Source organism: Pseudonaja textilis, chromosome Z (genome assembly GCF_049901715.1).
Source record: "Pseudonaja textilis isolate UNSWEBS1 chromosome Z, rPseTex1.2, whole genome shotgun sequence".
Classification (NCBI taxonomy): Eukaryota; Metazoa; Chordata; class Lepidosauria; order Squamata; family Elapidae; genus Pseudonaja; species Pseudonaja textilis.
In genome coordinates this window covers 37,358,280-37,372,476 of record NC_142008.1, presented here as the reverse complement: position 1 = coordinate 37,372,476, position 14,197 = coordinate 37,358,280, and the positions used below count along the sequence as shown (strand labels likewise).

Below are 14,197 nucleotides of genomic sequence, written 5' to 3'. Positions count from 1 at the left end.
GTTTGCCTGCAATTCGGCAGTTTGAATGACTCAGCCTTCCATCCTTCCAAGGTGGGTAAAATGAGGACCCAGATTGTTGAGAGCAATACGTAACTCTGTAAAGCACTTAGAGAGGACTATAAGGTACTGAGAATAGAGAATACCTTTATTGTCATTGCATTCCACGAATACAATGAAATTTGAAAGCTACTCCAGCACAGTGCCCCAAACACCATCTCACAATCACACTACAGAGAATTTAAAAATTAAAATAACAATAACAACAACAATAATAATAAACAACCTAGACTAAAAAGAAGAAGCCATTTTGGATGAGCAATGGGTTTACTTTGGGGAGGAGGAGGAAGAGGAAAAGAAAAAGGGGATTTTAAGGGTAGAGAAAACAATCCAAAAAGAGAAAAATGAGATGAAAGCTGGATATAAGGTTAGAAAACAACAGAAAGTGAGTAAGCAGAAGAAGAAAAGCAGGGAGGAGAGACAAGGGGGTAAAAAAGGCAAGGAGAAAAACAAGTGAGAAAGGAGGGGATGAAAAACCTTAATGCTGGGAAGCAAGATTCTAAGAAACAAAATCTATTTAGAGACAATGGGTAAATTTAATTGAAAAAGGGATTCTGGAAGGTACATAAAAGTGTGATTTTCTATGTGTATTCAGAGTAGAATGTGTATTAGTATGTATGATTTGCTCTTTTATGGTATATCTGGTGGGTTATAGGCTTACATTTTGTAATTCTAGCCTATTTGCTTTTCTTATAAAGTTTTTTGTGTAATTTTAGAATGTACTAACCAGAATCTCAATATAATTTAAGTGTTATATTAAGTATTGTGAAGTTAGGGAAAAGAGTTAAAGGTGTTACTCCAATTAGTGTACAGGAGAAGTATATTTAAAGAAAAAAGATGAATGGATAACTGTAAAAGAACAGACAAAAAATGTTAAGTACTATGAATTGCATTGAGATAAGATAAACAAAATATAATTAAGAAAGATAAAAGAGGGAAGAAGTTATACAGAAAATTGAAAATGGTAATAAGATATGGATTGACATATAAAGTAAATATTGTTTTTGAATTTGTGTCTGTGTGAAGAGTTTTAACCCGGGATTAAGCAGCTTTCAGAAATGAGGTTTTTTATGTTCTATGTTATGTATGTTTTGTCTATTGTTTTTTTTAAAAGGCAACAATTTTGATTAGTAAGAAATATAATCTGGATAACAGAATGAAAAGGAGAAATTGGGATAGGATATGAAGATGAGCAGATAATGTAAATACACATATTACATTTGGCACGTTTTACTGGTTTTTCCAGAAAGATTCTTTATGTTAATATGCCTTGACTGTTTGTATGTTTTGTAAAGCTAACAAAATTTGTTTTTTTAAAAAAACAAAAACAAAAATAAGTCAGAGGAAAATAGAAGTGTGATGATCGAATAGCAGATAAACTAGAAAAGAAACGTTATTGAATAAGAGTAAAGAGAAATAATGTGAAATCTGTTAAAGGGAATTTATGTGTCTACATTGAAATGAGATAAATTAGAAAAATGCGATATAAAATAATGTGTTACCTGCTTTGTAAAGATCTATGATGGAAAGCGGTTTTATGTTTTTAGTGTTTAATGATGTTTTGTCTTGTTTGTTTCTTGTTAAAACCAATAAAATTTCTTTCAAAAAAAAAAGATTGTATAACGCAAAAAGTAACATGGATATGAACAGATATCACAGATCAATATAGATGACTTTTCCCTTTGGCAGGAAAAAATAAGTAACCAATTGTAAATAATACATAAATGGTAAAATCTTAGAGGAAGTAGATAAACCTGTGTACTTGGGTAGTATATTTAACATTTATTAACTATGAAAAAAATAGAAGCAGGAGTGGGTGGGTTGACACTGCTTACAGAAACAGCTTTGAAGAAGTGCTTCATGTGACGTTTTATACAACCCTATTATTTTACTTCTGTTCATTGTGATGCTATGACCTAGGTGAACTAAGTAAAATGCAAAACACAGATAAAGCTGGGGCATTAAAAAAAACAGAGCTGACATATCAGGGACATAAAAACAGTTGTGAAATTGCAAATGATTAGGAGATTAAACAGAAAGGTTAGCTGGGTGTTTGCACTTAGTCCAGTCTTTCTTCAAATCATTTCTTTCCTTATTATAAGATAGACTGCAAAGGGCAAAAGTATTGCAGGGTAGTGGGTGGGCACTGATAATGGTTTCTGATGTTCTAGTACATTTTTCTTATCTTTTGAAACAGAATTCTTCCTTATACTTAATTTAAAAAAATTAAAACACACACATACACAAGCACAAAACATGTGCATTTTCCACAGCGAGATGACTCACTGCATCACAAGTGAGGTGCAATTTCCTTTAGTACAAAAATAATAAGTTTTCTACCCCTCAGAATCATTAATAGAACATCAGAGAATGTAGAGTAAAACATATGTTAGTCATTTACGTTTTTTAACAAGTATCATTTATGAAGTTCCTAAATGAGCAAATCATAACAACAAATTGATTTCGCCTACTTCTTAGTGGCTGTTTTTGAAGACAGAGAAAATAAAGAGAAATGCCAATGAATTGCTTAATAGTAATCTGGGCTTCTACTTACATTTATATCAAATAAAACTACAGTAACAATAATTGATGATACAGGTAGTTTTCATAGAGCAACTGTCTCATTTAGTGACTGTTCACAGTTTTGATGATGATGTTGAAGCAACTTTCCACCCAATCCTTGTGCATTTACTACTTCGTAGGTCTCTAAAGTGAAGGAAAGCTAAAGTAAGATTGTAACCACAATCGTAATTTCTCTTAACAACTACTTCACTTAATGATTGATTTGCTAGTTTCATTTGTGGTCACTAAATTTTTTTCATTTGTGATTCATTTTCCTGGATAAATTAAATCATGACTTATAATTGGAAAGGAAACATTATCTTTTGAAACCAAAATGAATAGGTGTTAAACATTTGAATTCACCAGGAGCTTTTGTTAAAAGGTAGGTTCCTTAAGATAAACAGAGTGTTAAAACAGTACAAAGTCATAAACAGCAAAAATAGCATTAAAAATAAATTCATAATGCAGTTATTTTGGTTAGGCTTAGCTCAGCTGTCTATGAGCACTAACAGATATTACATTTATTATATTTAAAATAAAAGTAGATTTATTACAAAATTCATAGAGTGGGAGAAAAACATGAAGTTTCTATGTCTCTTAAACAGAGCTTCATTTAATTATCAGTAACCGAGGTGAGAAACTGATATCCTGTGAAGTCTGATCTTCTCTCCCAATGTAGCAATCTAAATAGGCTCGTAGGTGCAAAAAGAGGATACCGTCCCCAACTGCAGTATCACATTTCTTTTATTAGTTCAGCAATCTGATACTGAAGTTGCCCTTTATATTTCATTCACTAAAGAATTGTAAATGTCCAGGTACCACATTTCTGACTAATAAAAATTGTTCTATTTTTAATGGCATGTTTTTGCCAAGGGTTCTCTTTGCAAGAGTTTTTCCTCTGTGCAGTGAGCAGGCATAAAACGATAGGTGTCACGGGTCATTTTGGAAAGTGAAGGCTGCTCAAATGTTTATTAGTTCCTAATATTTGAGAAGACATGAATCCAGAATTGTTCGTGTCTCTTTTAGCTGGGCAGCTACTGACAGTGAGCAAATAAGGTTTCATTAATGTCATCTATGTTATTCGGCTTCAATATATCACATTTCCTAAAAGGAATAGAATTCATTGGAATTATTTAAGGTGGAATTGTAAATGCTAGTGACACATGTTCCGTCTTCTTTTCCTCATAAAGAGGGAATCTATTTGAGATTCTTTGTAAGTAACTTTCCTTTAGCATTCCTGGTTCCCAAAACAAAGCAAAAACCTACTTTTACAAAATGATGCATACCCAGAACCAGTGTTTTAAAAAAGACAGAGAGAGTGGGGGGGACACTGCAAATCAGTTAAAAACTTGTTTAGTGTTTTTCTGACATGAAATGTGTATATTTTTTTTCATACATCAAGAAAATATATTCCATTCAAATTTTGAATGACCTCCCCCACCCATTTAGCTGGCCTTTAGAAAAGCCCGTACACCTGGCTGTTACCTTGAACTCAGACTGCTGTGTGAATCATCGGTATGTGTTAATATATCTTTTGTTAGTTATTGTGTCCATTGTTTTAGTTATTGCATGCATTTCTGCTCATTTATAGTATTCATATTAATGATGTATTTTGTTGTTGCTTTTAATCTTGTTAGGTTGGCAAAGATATTGAATAAAAATATTTAAGTTTGCCTATTCCTTCTATAACTGATGTTGATAGATATCTTCAGTATGGCCTTCAGTAGTAAACAACATTATTGAATGGTGGGATACAGTGTCTTCTATTATGCCTCCTGCAGGAAGATAATTATAAACTTGGAATCATTCTTCTATTAAAGTATCCTTTTAAAGTATTTATTATTGCAGGAACATTTAACAAGACTACCATCAAAAGCAAAGCGTTTGACAAAAACATCCAGTGCTGTTTTTAAGGAAGAGGGGAAAAATAGAGCTTAGTTCATCTTGTACAAAGATAATAAACTAACATTGATGTTTCAAAAGATTTTATGAGTATGAGGAAATGTAAGCTGTTGATGACTGAGCAAACAAATAAGTTTCTTTCCCCATTAAATTAAAATACATTATCTTCCCTTCATCGCATTGATGCACCTGACAACTAGATTTGGCACCTGCACAGGGAGCTTTTCAGTTGTTGTTGTTAATGCTATAAAATTGAACATCTTTTCCTACCTCTTCTCCCAGCCTCATATCAAGCATTGAGAGTAATTTGAGGTGAAAGGAATGCAATCTGCAGTATTTTGTGTAATATTTTCAGGAAAGTCATGTAACTGATGACTTTTGTTGCAAGCATAAAAAGCTGAACTCATGAAGTGCATATGCAGCTGAAATTCTTTCTCTTGATTCTAAGTTATAAGATTCCAACATCAATTGTAATGTAGCAGATTTGTGAACTTTTAATTTTTTTTAGGATGAAAACTATGGAAGTAGGGAGCATCCATCTTGCTGCACCTAGGGGAATACTGACATACATATAAAACATCCTACCAAACTGAAGGTGTCTATCAATCATATCCAATTGGTTTGGAACAAACAATACCTCAAAACCCAAAATTGTCAAGCAAATGAATCAACTGAATTGTGAGTCACTTTTCATCATGCCAAGTTTAGGTTTTTGTGACAGTGCCTTAATTATCTATTTGGAAGATAAAGAAAAAGAAATACCTCCTGCAAAGTGAGGGAGGTCATACACATTTACAAGAGATTAGAGATGATGGAAAGCAGAAAAATAGATTCCAGCCATACCTGTGTGATAAAATCTAGTTCTTCTAACTTCCACTTGGAAAGGCAAAGTTTTGAAGAGTTTATGACAGTAATAGCAATGTGAGAATCTACCATTTTTCACTATGAAAACTATACCTATAGTATCCTGAGTTTAAACACAGAGAGATTTGATAATTTATTCTCTAAATTACAGATGTTCCATTTACAATAATACTTTAGGCCAAAACTAAAGAAAATTCATTATGAGCTTTGTGTATTGTCTCTAAAAGATCACATAGATATACTATCATTTTTTAAAAAAAATATCATAATATGATTGGTTTCCCATTTTTTAAAAAATGTTTTTATTTTTTTAAGACAAACATATACAAACAAAATATAAAAACATAAAACCATCTTCCATATATATACATACAGTGTGTCAGTTGGTTACAAATCTTTTGTGCTATCTTTTCATAGTCATTACTCACAATTTATATAAATTTTCATATTATCAAACTAACATATGTTTATATATTTATCAGTTATTAATCATCCATGACTAAACTATTTATTCCATCATCTTATACAAGATATTCCAAATTTCCAAAAAATGTTTCCCATTTTTTAAAGAAAAAAAGTAAAACCATATATAAACAAATTTAATGGATTAGATGGATAGGATGTAAGTATTGGCATCTCCAAGAAGAAGAAGAAAGATTCTGCAAACTTCAAACCAGTGAAATCTCTGCTTATAGATTAAAAAGATTAATCTACAGTATAAACATCTTGAAAACAGCATAGCAAAATTAATTGAATTTATGAGAAGATAAATTTGGATTGAACATCAAAACAACAACAACAACCCTCTCTAACATTGAGAGCAGTACCATGGGGACGAATTATAGCATGAGCAACAGTGTGTCAATGAAGTTTCTCAATCATCCAGGAAGAGTTCTCTAGAAGGAGAGTCCTGGCAACAGGTCATCTTTTCTTGTTGATTGCTTATACAAATAACTTATTTAGTCTAAGTAAATTAGTTAGGGAGACCCCATATATGTAAAGCCTTTGATTCAGTGGTACACGACAAACTACTCCTAAAACTAAAATCTTATGGTATCTCTGGACAACTGCATAACTGGATAGAAGCATTCCTGTCAAACAGACAACAAATGGACAAAATTGGGAGTGTCCTATCAAATTCTGTACCTGTCAACAGTGGTGTACCCCAGGCAGCGTTCTAGGACCAACTCTCTTCATACTCTACATAAATGACCTCTGTGATCATATTAAGAGCAACTGTGTTCTCTTCGCTGATGATGTAAAGCTGTTCAATACCACAGACAATACTGCTACCCTTCAAAAAGACCTTGACTATGTATCAGAATGGTCAAACAAATGGCAACTTCAAATCTCAACAAATAAATTCTCTGTCTTATATATTGGCAAAAAAAATCAGAAAATAAAATACAAGCTGATTAGTCAAGATCTTGTTGATGATCCAAGCTCTGTAAAGGACCTTGGAATACTCATCTCTAATGATCGAAGTGCTAGAGCCCACTGTAACTACATAGCCAAAAAGGCATTAAGAGTTGTTAACCTAATCCTACGTAGCTTTTTCTCTGGTAATATCACACTACTAACTAGAGCATACAAAACATTTGCTAGACCAATACTCGAATACAGCTCATCATTCTGAAACCCACATTACATATCTGATATTAGAACAGTTGAGAAAGTCCAGAAATATTTCACAAGAAGAGTTCTCCACTCCTCTACTCATTGCAGAATACCTTATGCCACCAGACTTGAAATTCTAGACCTAGAAAACCTTGAATTACGCCGTCTTCGGTCCGATCTAAGTATGGTATATAAAATCATACATTGCAATGTCCTACCTGTCAATGAATACTTCAGCTTCAACCATAACAACACAAGAGCACACAATAGATACAAACTCAAGGTTAACCGCACCAAACTTGATTACAGGAAATACAACTTCAGCAACAGAGTGGTCAATGTCTGGAATACTCTACCTGACTCTGTCATTTCTTCCCCAAGCCCCAAAAACTTTAACCTTAGACTGTCTACTATTCCTAAAGGAATTCCTATTCCTTTCCTAAGAGGTCTGTAGGGGGCGTGCATAAGAGCATCAATGTGCCTACCGTCCCTGTCCTGCTGTTTCTTTTATTTTTCTTGTATGTATCCATTTCATGTATCCATAACTATTTTTATACTTATACCTGTTATCTTATAATTGCTTGACAAAATAAATAAATAAATAAAATAAAACATAAAATCTGTATCTATTTCTATAATCTTTCCACCATAAATTGTCAAGTGTCACTATATGTATCTATCTTTAAATATATAATATAATGTAATAATATTAATGATACTGTAATAATATATTAATTAATCTGCATTATGAGTATATTAATTGGTTAATTTAAATAATTATATATAATATATACTTTATAATAATATCAAACCACTAGCAGAGAGTCTAACAACAAGTATTTAAATATATAAATCTATTAAATCTATTAACAGATATTATATATAACTTTATACTATTATCAATTTCCAAATTCCAAGAGATATAAAAAAGGGAAAAAAGAAAAAAGAGAGAAGTTCAGTTCCAATTCTCTAGTTCTTGAAGTATAAAAAAAAAAGGAAAAGAAAAAAAAATATTAGTCACTCTCAGTTCTCTAAGTTGTCTTCTAAATATAAGACAAAATATCTGGTAGTCACAAATGTCTCCTTCTTAGCTTCTTATCTTTATTACAGTCAGTTACTATGCACCTTCCATCCAGATTTCTTTCTTTCCCCTCTGCTACCAGCAGATGTCTCTCACATGCCGCAACAATGTCTCTCTATCTTCTTTAACTTTGCTGTATCACTGTCTTGTTGCCATCCATTTTATTACAAAAATTTTTCCTCAAGTGTCTCAATCTCAAACCCCCAAAAAGAAAACAGAAGAAAGGTAGGGCAAAACTTATTTTTCTTATTTTTTAAGAAAAAAAAAAACTAAAAAAGAGCACTCAAAAAAAGAAGAGGAAAAACAAATGTCCAGTCCAGTTTTTATTGTCCCCGCCTCCTCCGATCTCCTTTCCATTCCATTATCTACTTCAGTCTCTTACATTCACAATATCCATCAAAAAACTCCATTATCAATGTTAACCCCAAAAAATTTACATTCCACAAGACATATGTTCCACAAAACATATATTCCAATCTCCAGTTCAATCTTAGTTTTGCGGATTAAACACCCAGTTTTCTTGTCACTCTAGTCACTCACTTGGCTTTGCTGTTACCTTCCAATCTTTCCGTTTGCCATTTATCTCGCCGCTCTATTAATATTTCATCTAGAGCTGACTTCGATTGCCGAGCTATCTTTCCTTAATACTGTATTGCACTTCCTCTTACATTACTTTCTTACTTGCTTTCTGGTTGGTACTTTCATTAGTTTGGTTGTACCTTTGTTCTGCTAGCTCACCGCTTGTATGACCAGCTGTCAGCACTCGTGGAAGGCCATTGCTGGTTGTCCATTCCACCGTTCACTTGTTCCTGGTTTACTCTGATTTTCACCACGAACCACCATCTGTAACTGATCTTCATAGTCCCTTCTCCTTTGGAAAGCCCTCCGAGCTTCCGTTTGACTCCATAGAGTCCTACAGAACAGCGATAAGTGCTCGTGTTTCACAGGAGCTTCTGCTCCCACGTCCCTTCTCCCTGACAGCTAGCTCCACCACCACCACCTATTCTGTGTGATTCTTGACAACTCTGTGGACTAGTCTTCTTGGCAACATTTCAGACATGTTTGCCATTGCCTAGTTTCTAAGGCTGAGAGAGAATGACTGGCCCAAGATCACCCATCTGGCTTTGTAGGACAGCTTAAGTTGGCAGTTTCCTTTTCTAGCCTGATTCTGTGACTACTGCACTAAGCTGACTCTTCCATGATTCCAAATAAGTTTTTTAAAGAACAGCAGCAAGAAAAGAAAGGCTTTGCTTACAATGATTGCCAAATAAAGTGGTAAAGGGGACAAATATTAGCTTACTTTAACCAATGTTCAAACCGGAAAGACATAATATCAATAGCAATAGCACTTAACTTATATACCACTTTATAGTATTTTACAGCCCTCTCAAAGTGATTTACACAGTCAGCTATTGCCCCCAACAATTTAGGTCCTTATTTTACCCACCTCAGAAAGTTGGAGTCAACCTTGAGCTTGGTGGGATTCGATCTGCCAAATTGCAGTAGGAGTGGCTTGCAGCACTGCACCACCTAGGCTCTATAAGATGGAAACTGCCAGGTAAAATTTACCCAAAGGCCTGGGTAGCTGCCCTTTAAAAAGTAAGCAGGATCAAAACCAACCAAATTTCATGGTGATGCCAAAGATGGCAGGGAGACATCACAGAAGGCAAACCTCCCAATTTTTAGTTGTAGAAAACATAAAGTGTGCTGGTTAGTCAGTATCTAGTTAATTTGGAATGAGAGCTGTCCCCTTAAGGGAATGCTTCATGGGAAATGTAGTTAATGCCTCATGGGAGATGATGGGAGAAGAATGCTTCATGGTCATGCTGTACTTCAGGATTCATGCTGTAATCCTGATTGGTCACTGAATTGACCTCTGGTTGGGCTGGGGGAGTTTTTGGTCATTCTTACCTGGACCCCAGCATCATGCTGGAGTTTTCCTTTGCTATGATGCTATGGGATGAAGATAACCATCTTTTCACACTATGAAGATGACAATGCAAAGATTGGACATTAGATGAATCTCAGCATAACTGTGAGTTATACCTTGAGGATGCCTGATATAACCCAATAAAGTAACTTTGTATAGAAGCCTTTGCAGTGTTGAACTGCTTAACTCAGGAAGTTTGGGACAAGATTGCCTGGGGCAAGAAATAAAGAAAATTAGTAAGATTTGGCTGCATAAATAATAATATGTGGTTATGACCTTGGGGAACATGAAGAAAGGCCATATGGACTGGATATGAGATCTTTTCCTCAGATTTTAAGGAGAGTGCTGTTCTCAATAGCTCTTCAACTTACTCCATAGGTTTACAAACCTCACTTTATTTTCAACTCTGATTGAGATAATGACCAATGGTATCATGGTGAAAAAATGTTTTCAATTCTACCAAAGATTTATCTATCTATCTATCCCTCCATTCATCCATCTATCTCTCTATCCATCATCTATCTATCTGTCTGTCTATTATCTACCATCTATATTATTTTAACAAATAACTCAAACATAGCCAACACATCTTCCTCCTCCAATTTTCCTGCCATTTTCCTTCCAAAATATTTTCCTTTCTTCTCTCAGGTTGCTCTGGTTATAAAAGATGTTTTGTGTTTATAGTGAACATACAAATGAAATATGAGGATCATTTGAAAAGCAAAGCACTCATCAACTGTTTATTTGTATGTTTATATCCCACAATTTACCTATAAAGCCTTTACTTTCTTTTGTGAAGAAAGGTCACTGTCATAGTCTTGTCCCAGGTTTTTAAAGAAACTTTCTTTGCTTCCCCCAAAAAGCTAAGACTATTATTCCCAACTTATTCAGTTAGAAGAAAGTGTGACCTTAAGAGGGAGAACAGGATGTTCTATGGATGATCAGTTCTGGAATCAAAATCTAAGCTTCATTAGGATCTACCACTGGTCCAAATGAAATGAAGTGAAATCAGCTCTAATTAGGAAATATTATAGTTTGGCTATCTTAAAGCATTTTCTCTTGAAACTTTAGTTTGGTCAGGAAGCACTTGGACACATTCACACTGAAATTTAAAAAATCTTTCTCCCCAAGGAAACACATAAAGAAATACACAACAATACAGTTTAATGGCTGTACACCTATACAGACAATGTTTCAAAGAATTAAACAAAACTATCCTTCCCTAAACTATGCCCAATCTGGCAAGGAATCCAGGAAATTTAACCTATATGGAGTGGCTAAGGCTAACGATATATGAATAAAACTGTTAAAACAGGTTTAACATTATTCCACAGTTTTAAGCTGTGTTCTGATATGTTATAAAGTGGCTTTGAGCATTTTGTAAATAGAAACCTTGAGAAATCATTTTTAAATAAATACATAAGCTCTCATTTCCAAATACTTCTACCCATTAAGGAGAAGATACCAAACGCTATTGTATAGCTAGGAGGCAAAGGATGCAGACCACTTGAACTGCGATTCCAGATCTGAGAATGTCATAAGTAATTCATGTTATTTGATTTATAGCAGTTCAAAATGTTCCTGTGAATCCACAGATTTCACTTATTTGGAAGTGTTTGTTTTAAGTAGCTTTAGAAATTCTTTTCATCTGAACACCTGTCAGAATTCATGAGGCCTCACCTTTTAGCTTGATAGTAAGATTGTTCTTGTTCTGAAGAATACGTAATCCAACCAGGGATGGTGTTTGGTCTTAGAATAAAAGCAGACACAAAATAAAAGATTAAGCTTCACCAAACAGGGCAAAGTGAGGTAAGCTGTAGAGTGATGGAGGGAGAGATAAAAGTAAGTGACTACATCTGTTGCCACCTCCCAACCATGAAATAAACTAAAAAAATAGTCTAAAAATTCTAAAACTTTCTGAGAAAGGAATAGAAAATGGAAGCCTCTACTAGACAGAAAGAAATATACAGGGAAATTGTAAGACATATTGTTAGCACAAGATTACTATCCAAATTGTTGTACCAAAGCTTATTACATACAGTAAGGTGAATTGGGAGAAAAAAATCTTATAATGAAAACCTATTTGATGAAAAAACTTCAGGAGATGTAAGCCAGAATAGCCTGATACTATTTAACTTTCTTTTGCAGACTGAAATTAGGCATATTATCATATGTCGTGGACTTGCCCAAAAATAGTTTATAAGTATAGAAGTAAAAACTGTAATCAGTACAAATTAAGTCCATGAATTACTTTTCTACTCCAAGTTTTTTTAATGTACAGAATATAGAATGAAATGAGGTTCCTGTGGGTTCCTTGGACAACAAAGATAATTACAAGCCATATTGGAGCACATAACTCCAAACCTGAAGGCAAAATGACAAAACTGCATCTCACTGTCATGCTTAGGAATGCACTGGAAGAAGCAACTGTGTTTGGAATGAAAGTCAAATGGTGTGAGAAAAGTTACAGCAATATCAAAATACCAATATTAGAATGTTGCAACAATATTTGAATGATACTGAACTTCAACACTTACCATTTACTGTTTAGCTTGCTCCTTGGAAAGCTACTAGATCTCAGGCATGCATGGATGTCAAAACAGATGTTCTTTCAGTCAAAAGCACTATGTCATTTTGCACTATGTCATTGCCTGGTTGCCCCATCACCATTTCTGGAGGGCAGAAACAGATATCAATACCATTTATTAAAGCACTACCTGCCAACCAGGGTAGGATTCAAATAATTTAACAATTGGTTCTCTGCCCTAATGATCAGCTGTTTAGGTGTGGCTGGGTGGACATGTGACTGGGTGGGCATGGCCAACTCAACATCACTCACATCAAGGGACACTTCTCCTTGCCTGGTCTCTCATGACAGTGGGGATGCTGCAATGTCGTAAGTGTGGAAAATGGTCTTAAGTCACTTTTTTCAGTGCCATTGTAACTTTGAATGGTCACTAGATGAAATATTGTAAGTCAAGGATTACCTATACAAAAATACAAAAAGCTTCTTTGCTTGCAAAAAGCTGCCCTAAATACAATCATTAGATTAAAAAGACCTGCAAACTGGGGTTACAAATGAGGCAGAGTGCCAGAACACCTTGAGGAATTAAAATAGTTAAAATGCAATGGTAACTATCATCAGCCAACTCTTACTCATAAAGTGAAACCTTTCAGCAGAGAGGTCATTTAAGCTCTCCAGAAAAAGCACACCCAGGAGAAGCAATCTTTAGATCCATTTGCACCTCTTAAAGATACCAGCTGGTCTCCCTCACCTCACAAGATATCCTAAGGAAATCATCCAGATTTAAAGGAAAGATCACATGCCCCCTAGAAAGGAAATAAAAAAACCATTGCCAAGCTTGCATCCTGCCTTTTGGAAGTACACTCCAAAAGGGCAGTACCAGGAATCACTAAAGCAGTGAAGGAAGACCCCCTCTCCAGATAGAAAAAGAAACCTTGAAGCAGGAAAAAATTCAAACACGATACAAATAATTAAATCACAACAATAGCTGTTGCTTGTTAAACCAATTACCAGAACAAATAAACACAGGAACTAGACAGATTTCTCGATCCAGTTTCTTTTCAGGAACAGAGGTTAACCTTTTTCCTTCCAAACGAAGCTGAGTAGGGAAAATCATCCCATCAATAAACACAGGATTAAATCAAGCACAGAATTAAACTTCACCAAAAACCAGTTTTAAACCAAAACTCAGAAAAAATATGTAAACTCACATTTGAATGTCAATCTTTCTAGCTAGCCAAGAAGCCTTGCTAAATGTCACTCATCTTGGTTCCTTGTCATTAAAAGCTTCTTTCTGGCAGCTCTGCTTCATTATTCAAAAAAGAAAGTGTGTCTGTGGTGTGGGTGGGTGGGGGTGGGGGTGGGTGGGTGTGAAATTTAAGTCTTAAACAGTTTCAATGCTCAAGCAAATGCACTTTTAATTAAAACTTAGATAGTTAGTATCATCCATAGAAAATGCAACAACAAATATTATTAGGATAGCAAGGCATATTCAGTAAAAGGAAGAGTGATGGGAATGAGATTTGAATCGATGCCCAGACTAGACAAGTCCACCATCAGCCATAAATACATGAACTGAGCGCTAACAGCTTCCAAAGGTAATATATGTTGCATGGCTTGGCTCCAGATTTGGACAGGTCCTTGGCAAAAAGCCCTACTA

General features: G+C 34.6%; 1 long non-coding RNA gene across 1 annotated transcript in view; it reads left to right on the top strand.

The window, feature by feature from the left end:
* Positions 1–299: 299 nt before the first annotated feature.
* Positions 300–14,197, top strand: part of LOC148123975 (uncharacterized) — a 52,890-nt gene continuing 38,992 nt past the window's right edge. Inside the window, exon 1 of the long non-coding RNA XR_015739910.1 lies at positions 300–442. This is a non-coding gene — a long non-coding RNA (uncharacterized LOC148123975). The remainder of the gene's footprint in view (positions 443–14,197) is intronic.